This window comes from Macrobrachium rosenbergii, chromosome 6 (genome assembly GCF_040412425.1).
Source record: "Macrobrachium rosenbergii isolate ZJJX-2024 chromosome 6, ASM4041242v1, whole genome shotgun sequence".
In the NCBI taxonomy this organism is placed as follows: domain Eukaryota; kingdom Metazoa; phylum Arthropoda; class Malacostraca; order Decapoda; family Palaemonidae; genus Macrobrachium; species Macrobrachium rosenbergii.
Genome location: NC_089746.1, coordinates 10662195 through 10675054, shown reverse-complemented (window position 1 = coordinate 10675054; position 12860 = coordinate 10662195). Strand labels below are relative to the sequence as shown.

The window sequence follows — 12860 nt, the reverse complement described above, 5'->3', positions numbered from 1 at the left end:
ATATTTGTTCACAGTAGCACACGAATCGCCTAGGCACTTCAAGGTACCTATTTGGTGGATAGCTATTGCAAAGTGTCTTAAGAAATTAGGCTACGGTCATTTGAAAACACATCGGTCAAATTCGATTCACTGTTACACAAAATTTAATTATTCCCTTTACCAGATTACAAATTAATGTGTTCAAATTTTTGTATCCATCTTCGAACACGACATAGGTCTAAGAAAATCTAGCCTAAAACCTAACCTTGGTTCAGACCTAATTAATATACTGTAATTCTAACTACTGCATCTCGCTCCGTTGTATAGGCCACTGCCGCTTACATCGGACAGCCAAGATCTGTTGCAAAAATGCAGTAAACCTTGGTATTTTACCATGAAAGGACGGTAACCATGCGCTCAACTCTCCGGGTTCTGGGACGCCACGAACTGCCATGGCAGACTGGCAGCGCTTAACAGAAGTAATGCAGAACGCTTATCTTTTACTGCCTAATTCTAGTAAAAAAAAAAAGAACGCACCACACAGAAGTCATTCGGGCAAATATTACAATGCCACTCGAGGTGTTTATAACGAATATTATCAACACCCTTCCACTTAGATACAAAACAGCACCTCTTAAGTGCCTTCAACGCGGTAGTTTACCAAAAAATGGAATTGGCTCGTTCTCCACTCATCTGTAAAGATACTGTACTCTCACTGGCTGGCGTTCTCACCTTCAAGAGATCAGATCAGAGCATTCGTCGTCCAGATGGTCAGACCGGCTTTATTATCCATGTTTGCTGGACGTCAAGTTAATTTCCATCGAATTCGCATCTTACGAAAGTTATGTTCGGATCGCGGACAATTCAGTGTTGATAATTAGTGTGCGCATAAATCTCCTCTATATTCGACGGCGATTTAAATCGGCAAGAGGACGGATTCGTCGAGACTGGGTGAGTTGATGCTTCTGTAAATGTTTACAAGCCCTGGGCACTGCTGTAATCTTCGCCCATAAGACGTGGAAGGTGTTGCCTGCAACTTTTAAAACCTACAGATTCAGACAAGGTTTTGTTCGTCTAGAATATTAAAGGATTGTAACACAAAAGGCTACGGTTAGCCTGAATTGTTATGGTTAAATGTGCTATATTATTAAAATCGTAGATACTGGTGTGTACAGTAATTTGAACACACATTCTTTGATAGGTCAACATTTTAATTTCGTTTTATGGTAATATAGATCAGCATTGCAGACCATTGGTTTGGTATGTCTGTTTTCGTCCAAATATTGAACTGATTGATTCGGCAGTCATATTCCTAGGCCTATCAGTTGAACTTTGCTAACATTGTGTGTAGGATGGAAATTCAAAACAGCTAGCATGTGAACGCTGAACTACATGGACAATAAATGTAAACTGAATTGCAGCTTTACTTTTGTTGTTATATAAATTCTGGGATGCATGCCCAGCCTTTTGTACGCATTATTTTGTTGGTAGTTTACACTCGATATCGTAATACGCCAGATTAGCCCGAGCCTTGATAACCGGTGATTTAAGAAACCTTACGGTAAGATTTTCCGTACAAAATATACCAAGTCCTTATTTAGATATTTAGAAGGACATGATATACAACTTTCCTAATCCCAAAGACTGTAACTTCGACGAGGTAAACCGGATACAATTAGTATCAAGTTTAAAAACCACTATATTTGCGCACTGCCAACTGATGCCACTTGGATAACTTGTCAAACCTCCAGAGGTCTTTCTCTCTCTCTCTCTCTCTCCCCCTTTCTCTCGTGTATCGTTTGGTAAATGGTTAAAGCACCCAATAGAATGATTTTGCTGATAGGATAACGCGAAATTCACCGAGGATTTTGTGTGCAATATATGAATGTTGTGGACCCCAGTTATTATTAATGAGGGTGAGGCTTGAAAAGTAATGCTGTTCATTGTTAAAGGATGAAAATTCCACCACCTCCCCGCCCCCTCTCTCTCACTTGTTTTGTCAGGCAGGTTAACAGGTCTTACTTCAAATTTTATTTTATTCATTAAAAACCTTCTTTTGGGGAGGATGTTATTTTCATGTGTACTTATACGTAACTGTTAATGTCTTTTCCGTATTCTTCTGCTTCCCCTCGTATATACTTTAACTCAGGTGACAGCTTGGCTTGTACAGGTAATACCAATAGTGATTACAATAGTGTTTTAACCTCAACTATTGAATAACACTAATTATTACCATTTTATCTCAACGGAAGCATAATTGTGTATAATAATTTAAAACAATAATGATTTACGATAAGAAAGTAAGAAATGACTCGATTCCAGCATAAGATAGCGCGTAGAGGACTTTGTGTCTTATGAGTGGTACTAGGCCTAGACGCATGTTGTCTGTAAGCTCACTTAACCTTGTGCTTTATTTTTTATTTTTATTTTTGCCTTGAACGCTTCCCTTCCCGTTTATAATGTAGGTGGGAGCTGGGTTTGCAATACTGATAGAGATTATGATAGTTTTCCCAATCTCAAATATATAATTATTACTGTTATATCACAGCTGAAGCAAATTGTGTATTATCTTTTAAAACAGCAATGACTTACGTTGACAGAAAAATAACCCATTCCTGCTAAAGGCGGCGTCTAGAGGACCTTGTGCCTTATGCGTGGTACTAGTGACTTATTTTTATTTTTATTTTTACCTTGAGCACTTCCCTTCCCGGGTTCCCTTAGGCTTCCTTCCTCCTGTTTTAAATCGGATTCCTTTACTTGTTGCTAAGATAGTGGTGGTGAGAAAACTTTCGCCAGTGACTGGGGCCCTTGACCTGGATAGGAACTAGGATGCGTTTGTTATTATGAAAATAAAGTTGATCGTAATTTCGTGTCACATGTCGTAGTACTATAAGAAGCATTATGTACGTATTTTTTGTCTAATTAAAGGCTGGGCAATTTCTTAAATTGTGTTTTTATTATAAAATGCCTTGAGTTTTTAATTTTGTTAGTCTTACTTGTTTAGGAGTCGAACTAGGTTGTTGCATTGTGATATTGAAGTGGCTTTAGTTTTGGTTTAAATAGTTTTATTTTTATGATTTTCGATGGGGTGTGGGATGAATGTGCTATCATGGCAGTGACAGCTTAATTTTTCTCAATCAGTATAATATATATATATATATATATATATATATATATATATATATATATATATGTGTGTGTGTGTGTGTGTGTGTGTGTGTATATATATATAATGTGTGTGTATGTTGTGTTATTGTTTATTGTAGGCTTCAGGAAATATTTTATGTGATCGCTCGTACCTGACCAGTTAGTTACTGTTTGCAGTTCCTACTCCCATTTTTTCCTTTAATTCATGAATTAATTTTATTACTTCAAACATCCATAGACGTACGTAATATTCGCATATAGCTGTCAGTGGTTAATTTTTTTAAAGTATTTTTTTTCGTACTGGTGAGCAAGATCGAATACTTTGTTTCCGTAGTTCAGGTAAATGTGCAACACCTATGAAAATTCAGTTCAACATTTAGTAGTTGTGCATGTTAGAAGCATCTCTCGAGCGAGGCTCCACTCGGGCGCTCAGTTGTATTTCGAAAGCATGAGTCCTGGACATGCAGGTGGTTCGTGCCTGGTCTCAATATTTCTAACGATTTTAGCTCGTCGAGAAGGATTTATCGCCCATGCTGTACTTAACATTTTATGAGAGCAAATTGAAAGCAAAATCTATCGGTTTAAGTGCAAGTTAAGTACCGGTGTTGGCGTAGGAGGAGCTTGTGGTTGGTCACGGTGGGTTGGTAAGCACGTGGGCTGACTGCCCGACCATGACGCCGCACGCGCTGCCTTGCCACGAGCTTGCTCCTCCTGCCTCTCCTGATGGTGGTGCTGACGACGATCTGGTGCTGATACTGATCAGATCTCCTTTCTCCTCTTGTCGAAATGGTACACCAAGTTTTCATTGGTATTAGTTATGTACCAGCTTACACTTATCACTGTGCACGATTAAGATGGGTTAACCTTACCCGTCGAGTTAGGCCTAGTGCCACGGCTAGGCAGCCGCCTGGTTGATTATGCAGTTTTCGAATCGCTGTTCATTTGTTCACTCTGTGTTCTGAGTTTGCAGTCAGATTTTTCCTTGTAAGTTGTATATGGTGCAAATGTCGACATACGTAATCACAAGATCACGGAAGGTCGACGTTAAGGACATTGTTACAGAATGAAGCCTATTCAATATTTCTTTTATTACCAAAGATAAACTTACTAAAAACAAATGACGTACAACAAAGAATATGATTGGTACTATACCACGGTTTTCAATTTCCGTTTTATTCAATGCATGCATAAAAGCGCTTGCGACTTGGTGCAGACACGGTGTATACCTATTAACAGTAAAGTGTTTATGATATAATAAAACTTGAGAGCACAACATTTCGTTTATATCGATAGATCGTCGGAAAATATATATAGTTATCTGGATGAAGTTTTCGTTACATAATAAAAGTTAATTTTTTTATATAAAAACTGTACTGTGCGACTTAGGCTTTTCGTTCGGTTAACGTGTCGTGGGGGAGCCAGGAAGATAGACGATCAAGTACTATTGGATTATCAGTAGGGAAGGCGGGGGAAAAAGTTGCCAGAATGATTAAAATTCAAATTTGCAGTTACTGGCGAGTGAATTGTTTATCCTATGTCCGTTATTAAGATTACCGTATTTTTTTACTTGTTAAGTTATATGTTAGGTGTTATTTGTTTCGGTTTTAGGCTATATATATTACAAAGTAAAAACAAATAATCGTGAAATGCTTGTTTATTAACACTTAGCATCTTCACTAAAGTACCGGGGCCTTAAGAACGTTTAAGTTCATGTTTGCAGGTTTTAATATGTTTTAGACTCGGGTTTCCCAAGGTTTTTGTTCTTCTATACCCCTTGGGCATTTTTATAGATTCCTGTCTACCTCTAAAAATTCAGGATGAAAAAGAAAAACAATGAAATTGATATTGTGATGATATAATTTTGTGAAATTTGTTGTGTAGACTGCATGAGAATATTATGGAAATAAAAAAAATTGTGCAATCTCAATGTAGATTGCATCATGTATTGCGCAGTACTGGCAATTCTCTCAGGTCCAATGTACCCCCTGAATAGTACAAATGTACCACAGGGGGTACATGTACCCCAGTTTGGGAACCCTTGTTTTAGGCAAAGAAATCTGATCATAAACCTTAGGGAGAGGAGCATGGCTCCTAGGCTTAATCTTTAGGTGACTTAGCTGATTTTGAACTCTCCATGCTGCAAAGCGTAAATATTTATTTTCCCTATTTGTTTACCTATTGAAGAAGTTAAGAGGATCGAGTAAATTTTCCAGTAGCGAAGACGTTAGTGGTATTCTGTTATTTGATGGACGTGTGTGTGCGTGTGTTTGTCAGAGAGAGAGAGAGAGAGAGAGAGAGAGAGAGAGAGAGAGAAAGAGAGAGAGAGAGAGAGAGAGAGAGAGAGACGGAGAGTCGACTGAGAATTTTTCTGTTAAAGTATCCATGGTATTTTTGTTTAATAGAACGTTGTGTGTATGCTCGAGAGAGAGAGAGAGAGAGAGAGAGAGAGAGAGAGAGAGAGAATAAGGTTGTTCCTGTAACAGTTCAGAAGTTTATTTCTCGAGAACAGTTCTTAATGCAACATTTGATTCCTTTCAGCGTCTCACCAAATCACCTTTAGGACTTATGAAAGAATTCAGCAAAGGAAATAATTAATGGCTGCACTTAAGATGTTCATGTACAATATTATTGTACATAGTTGTTTTAAAATTATTGCGTATTAAACCATTTAATGCTTACATATATAGAACCATCTAGACAACGGCGTTAACTATCTAGATTCCGGTTAATTTTCTGGCGTCACAGCAGATAAGGTAAAGATTTTTAAATTTAGGTGGATGGTCAGCATCTTGACCCCCTTGTTCTCTGGCATTCCACATATAGTTGAGTTTAGTCATCATTTAAAAGCTAAAGGGAGAGAGTCTGTTTCCTTCTTTATCATTTTAGCAATCAAACTGATTATTATTATTATTATTATTATTATTATTATTATTATTATTATTATTATTATTATTATTATCTTTGTCGTCGTTCTGAACCTTGGTAACTGGATTTCCTTCTCAGACTTGTTCCTCCTAAGATGAGTTTGTCATTGGACTATTTCAAGGTACTGGATATTTGCGCTAAATTACCCTCCTTTTGCGCTCTCCACAATTCCCGGTGCCAAAGGCAACTCATTGGAAGAAGGCCACAGCTGGAAGGTATTGAGCTCTGCTTAATGGATCTTTGAAATAGAAACATAGAGATAATTTGAGATAACCAACCACCAGAGTGTAGTAGTGCCAAGGTTGGCGAGGCTGCCACTTCGGAATAAAGGGGTCACTAGAGTAAAAGTGTTGTTGCTAAACTATAAAAACAGATTTTGCTGTTTTTATCATAGCCGTTTTTTTTCCGCCTCAGTACGTTAGCGTAGATGTAGCCGTATTGTAACGGACTACAGGACGTGTAGACAAGTTTAGATATGAAATCATGATGCTAAATGCATGTATGTTCAGTATAGGCCTGTGTGTTATAAGTATGCTAAGTGCATGTATTTGCAGTATAGGCTTATGTGCTGTAGGTATGCTAAATGCCATGTATTTACAGTATAGACCTATGTGTTATAGGTATGCTAAATGCATGTATTTGCAGTATAGACCTATGTGTTTTAGGTATGCTAAGTGCATGTATTTGCAGTATAGGCTTATGTGCTAATGGTATGCTAAATACCATGTATTTGCAGTCTAGACCTATTTGTTATAGGTATTGCTAAATGCATGTATTTGCAGTATAGACCTATGTGCTATAAGGATGCTAAATGCATTTATTTGCAGTATAAGCTTATGTGCTATAGCTATGCTAAATGTATGTATTTGCAGTATAGGCCTATGCGCTATAGGTATGCTAAATGCATGTATTTGCAATATAGGCCTATGTGTTATAGGTATGCTAAATGCATGCATTTGAAGTATAGGCTTATGCGGTATAGGTATGCTAAGTTCATGTATTTTCAGTATAGGCTTATGTGCTATAGGTATGCTAAGTGCATGTATTTGCAGTATAAGCTTATGTGCTATGGGTATGCCAAGTGCATGTATTTACAGTATAGGCTCATGTGCTATAGGTATGCCAAGTGCATGTGTTTGCAGTATAGGCTTATGTGCTGGTATGCTAAATGCATGTATTTGCAGTATAGGCTAGTGTGCTATAGGTATGTTAAGTGCATGTATTTGCAGTATAGGCTTATGAGCTATAGGTATGCTAGATGCACGTGTTTGCAGTATAGGCTTATGTGCTATAGGTATGTGCTATAGGTATGCTAAATGCATGTGTTTGCAGTATAGGCTTATGTGCTATGGGTATGCCAAGTGCATGTATTTGCAGTATAGGCTCATGTGCTATAGGTATGCCAAGTGCATGTGTTTGCAGTATAGGCTTATGTGCTGGTATGCTAAATGCATGTATTTGCAGTATAGGCTTGTGTGCTATAGGTAGGCTAAGTGCATGTATTTGCAGTATAGGCTTATGAGCTATAGGTATGCTAGATGCATGTGTTTGCAGTATAGGCTTATGTGCCATAGGTATGCCAAATGCATGTGTTTGCAGTATAGGTCTATGTGCAAAGGATATTCTATTCCATAGAATGTGAGGCTGTATATTAACATGTGGCTATCAGGGAAACCAATGATTTTATGTAAGTCGGATAAGATAAAACGCATGATCCAAAGACCATGCTTTGACGAACCGACCAATTTATGGTTTTCCTTTTACGGTAAACTAGATATTCTCTCTCTCTCTCTCTCTCTCTCTCTCTCTCTCTCTCTCTCTCTCTCTCTCTCTCTCTCTCATGGGGGCCTAATTTGACTTATAATGCGCAGATGGAATTGATGTCGCCACTGGAATACGCAAAAAGATAGAGGAGCAGGAATTATACCTCATAATAACCTTGTATATTTTATTTGTGAAACTTGCATCATGCTAATTGCAGTAATCTTACATTCGCGCTGATGGGAAAACCGTATGACCTAGTTTGACTTAGGAATATGTTGCGTTGGCTTTGAAAAAGATTTCCTTTGACAGTATTGGTGAAGTATATGGGAGGTATTTTGTTGTACCTCCACCGTGTATTTAAAGCCAAAGTCTCTCTCTCTCTCTCTCTCTCTCTCTCTCTCTCTCTCTCTCTCTCTCTCTCTCTCTCTCTCACACACACACCCCACAGTTTTTTAAGTAGTAGCCTTAGTATCATAGTTTTGGGTCTCTTAACAAAGACTTCCCTGTCTCTCCTGTTTGTTCGTCCTTTCGTTACTGTTTAATTTTATTTATGTTTTAATTCATAGTTTATGTTTTAATTCATAGTTTGAGCCTTAACACTTTGCATTATCTTGGATGAGTAGTATTTAGTACTGGTTTGGCAGTTAAATTTTTTGTTTTTTTTTCATAAAAATCTTCGTTTTGAAGCAAATCTGGTATTGCGAGAATTCTGATGTTAACACAGCTAGGTGACCGCATTGATATATCGATCATTGCTTGCAGTTAACGCCATCTTAAAAAAGTTATTTGTTCATTTTCTGTCATCAACTGGCCTTCGTGTGCTGTTATTTAATAGGGATAATTATTATCTCACAACCAATAAGGGAAAAGCGACAGTGAAGCGAATTCTTTGCCCGTTTTCGCCTTCGCTTAATGTAACGGATTTTTTTTTTTTATCCCAGAGGTTAGCCTTAATTCCACTTCAACTCGTGGGGTTTATCCTGTTGCATGTGCAATGATTTCCTGAGAAGGAATCGACCAGTTTCCTTAGTCGAGGATGTAATTCAACGTTTGTTGTAAGTTTATGATCCTACAGAATTATATACGTCCATTATCGTATCTTTTATTTCAAATGAATCTTCCCCCAGTGGGTTGTTGATGTAGCATTTGATTACTTTTGAGGATTGGAATTATTTTTGAAGAACATTATAATTGAAAAAACTCTCGCCAGTTAACTTTTTTCAAATTTCCATCCTATATATATATATATATATATATATATATATATATATATATATATATATATATATATATGTTATATATTATATATATATATGTATATATATATATATATATATATATATAATATAAATCCATATTAAATTTTTGTCCCTCTACACTCAGGAAGCTGTATGAACCCTGGTAAAAAGAGAACTACCTAAATTAAGGTACCTGGTAAACTTATAGTTAGTTTTCTACGAGCAGGATTTGGAACACACAAATGACGTTGTCGTCAGCAGCAGCAGCAGCAGTAAATACACCTTCTGGAGGGCCGCGTCTCGCGAACCGTATCTCCCCGTGTGAAGATATTTGCAGAAACCTCCCTCCCTCCTTGTCTTTCTTTTTTTGAAGTAGCTAACCGTGGACAGTGAGAATCCTCCTTATCGTGAGTCATCGCTTTACACCTTACCCTTATTACCGTCTTCTTTGTTGAAACGCGAGGATTCAAGAGAGAAAAAAAGGAGGTCGTAAATATAATTTTGGAAAGGGTGTGGTTAGATCTCAGCTGTCTCCCGTTTTCTTTGGTGCGTTTGTGGGACCTGTAGTGGTGTTTGGATTTGAGCTCTTGGACTGATGAAATGATCAAGGCTGTGGTCAGATTGGCAGTTTATATATATATATATATATATATATATATATATATATATATAATGTGTGTGTGTGTGTGTATTTATGTATTTTATGTATATTTATCTATTTATATACAGCAGCCGATCGAGACTACAAAGTCTACCCTTAAGCCAAATCAAAGTCCTTCAAAAGAAAGCATCGTGCTTACCCCATACAAATGGGCAAAAAGCACGTTAAAAGAAGAATATATATATGTATATATATATATATCTATTTATATATATGTATATGTATACTGGTATATATATAAATATATTTATATATATTTATATATATATATATATATATATATATATATATATATATATATATATATATATATATATATATATATATATATATATACTTTTTCACGGAAAACGGACACCTGGAAGAAGGGAGCAGAGAAAGACCAAGATCACGAGGGGTGGGGTCACACAGGAGGAGCTAGGCGATTATAGGATGAAAAGTACCCAGCACACAGATATAAATACAGCTGGACTACGCGTCTGCTCATTGTACGGATACTTGATAATGTGGACTGTTTGTCCAAGAAAGCTTGTAACTTTTTCTAAATAAATACTCCATTAGATACCATCCAGTTTGAATGAGGTCCTTTTAGTAATTCTACTAACGCACAGAACAATTGTGCATGTGATAAATCTGTATAGGCTATGTGTGTGTGTTTTATCAATTTTGGTGAAAATGATTTTCTTTTTACTAGTATTGTTTATTAGCACTCGCATATGTGACTTAGAGAGAGAGAGAGAGAGAGAGAGAGAGAGAGAGAGAGAGAGAGAGAGAGAGAGAGAGAGATAAATATCCTTTTACATCTGGAGGCGGTTGTCACATTTACATAAGTGTAGTACGGAAACTATCCCGTCTCAAGGAGCGAGAATTAGAAGCTGATGCTTCCTCTCTTCTCGCTTAGCCGCAAGAGGAATGTGGCGCCATTGCCGGAGGCTGCAACAGCATCGTCATCATCTTCTCCTCTTCCTGATTTAATTACAAAATTGTTGTTTCCGTTGCAGGTTTCCAAGATAAATAAACTGGTTTGGCAGCTCGCTAACGCCTCATTCCCTGCCCTGGAATGTGTCTACAGCAAGATGCTCCGGATGACGCGGATCTCTCTCTCTCTCTCTCTCTCTCTCTCTCTCTCTCTCTCTCTCTGGGGTGGGGTGGGGTGGGAGGGGTGGGGTGGCTTGTTTTTAGGAGACTGGGGCCATGGTTTCATGGTTTTAGGAGAAGGTCTCTCTCTCTCTCTCTCTCTCTCTCTCTCTCTCTCTCTCTCTCTCTCTCTCTCTCTCTCTCTCTCAAGTTGTGATCTAACGTTCCTTTACTTGGGTTTGGCGTTTTATATTTGTACGAGTAATATGTATTCAAAGAATATTAATTTCATCATTTGTCATTGCAAGCAAAGGTAGTTTGATTGTAAAAAAGGAAAATAGATTATTATTTTTGCTTTGCTACCAATGTGCAAGATTTCATAAGTAATTATATTAGGTTTGCACTAAAGCTAACATTCTTGCTTTGTGTTTTCATTCTGAGTGGTCAGTGAATTCATTATTATTATTATTATTATTATTATTATTATTATTATTATTATTATTATTATTATTATTATTATTATGACAATACAGATCATTTTACTAGGCCACAGAGCGTTTAGTGCCCCCTCCCTAATGCCCTTTTATAATACTCGCGCTAATTTTAGACATGTTTTACACAAGGAATCTAACCTCCTTGTTTTACACAGTCACTGCCGTTTCGCGTCCGCCACAGGGCAAGTAGCTGAACGTGCCCTCCCTCACTCGAGGCAATAACGGCTAAGCGTTCCGAGATAATCCAATATGCTGGACGTCCCTCCGGGCGGTACTTGAAGGTAATAAGTTGTAACTGGGTACTTTCTTATGGAGCAAGTGGGTAGCCTCCTAAGATTACGGGTTCTTATCGTGATTTAGAGGCGTCCCCAAGTGCCTAGCACGTGCCCGCGACGGTTTAGACCTGTTAAATTGGAGAGAGAATAATAGGCCTTAATTGGTGTGCTTGGATGCTTAGGGCTGTCTCGTGACTGGATGTTATGTTTTTGTCCCGATGGGAGACGGCTTGCTCGTGTCTAGACGTGAGCGATTTCTTAAGTGTTTCAAATTGCTTTGTTGCTGGGTGTTTTTCATCGAATTTTTTCCAGTATATTAAAGCTCTGTTTGGGAAATAACAGAGTATCATAAAGTTTGGTTTTTAAATTATCATTATAACTGTTGCGGAGCATTTTCATACAAAAACCGACGTCCTGTTGTCATGTTCGTCTTTCAGTATAACGGAAGAAAGTGAATAACATAAAATTTATGGTTTTTTTTATCTTTTTAACTATAGCGGACATTTTCATATCGAAACTGACGTCCTGGAAAGGGTATTGATTTGTTGATTTAGTTGCTCAATGTTATGGTCTTGCGTAACAAGTGCTGTCATCTATCGTGTGTTTCGTTATAAATGATGGGAGTGAATAACTTGACGTTAATGTTTTTTTATTGATTATTTTAACTGTTGCGGACATTTTCATATCAAAACTGACTTCCTGGAAAGAGCAGTGTTTGATTGTTTGGCTGACTTAATGTTATAATCTTACGTCACAACAACTGTTGTCATCTGTCGTGTGTTTCAGTATAACTGATGAAAGTGAATAATATAGAATTGATGGTTTTTGATTATTATTTTAACTGTAGCGGACATTTTCATATCAAATCGATGTCCTGGAAACAGAAGTGGTTCGTTGATTGGCTGATTTAATGTTAAAATCTTGCGTCACAACGACTGTTGTCATCTTCGCGCGTTTCAGTATAACTATTAAAATTAATGTTTTTAATTGGTCATCAATAACTGTTGCGGAAAGAATGGTGATTGATTGATTGGGTTACTTATATTATAATCTTGCGTTACACCTAGCGTCATCCATTGTGAAAGTGAATACGCATATTTGAGAACCTGGGCAAGGAATTAGTTACAAAGACAATATATCTTAGACACACAGATATTTGAAGGGTGTTTGCGCAATAAAACCTCATTTATTGGGTGGTCCTCCACTTTTTTAAGTTATTTATTTATTATAAAAGTCCGTCTACTGCCCCTGAAACAGCAGGAGCCATGTTGAGCTGTTTTCTTCACTTCCAAGGCCTCTG

At 37.4% G+C, this 12860-nt stretch overlaps 1 long non-coding RNA gene across 1 annotated transcript in view; it reads left to right on the top strand.

Moving 5' to 3' along the window:
* Positions 1–314: 314 nt before the first annotated feature.
* LOC136839183 (uncharacterized) overlaps positions 315–12860 on the top strand; it is a 147041-nt gene continuing 134495 nt past the window's right edge. The window contains exon 1 of the long non-coding RNA XR_010853245.1: positions 315–930. This is a non-coding gene — a long non-coding RNA (uncharacterized lncRNA). The remainder of the gene's footprint in view (positions 931–12860) is intronic.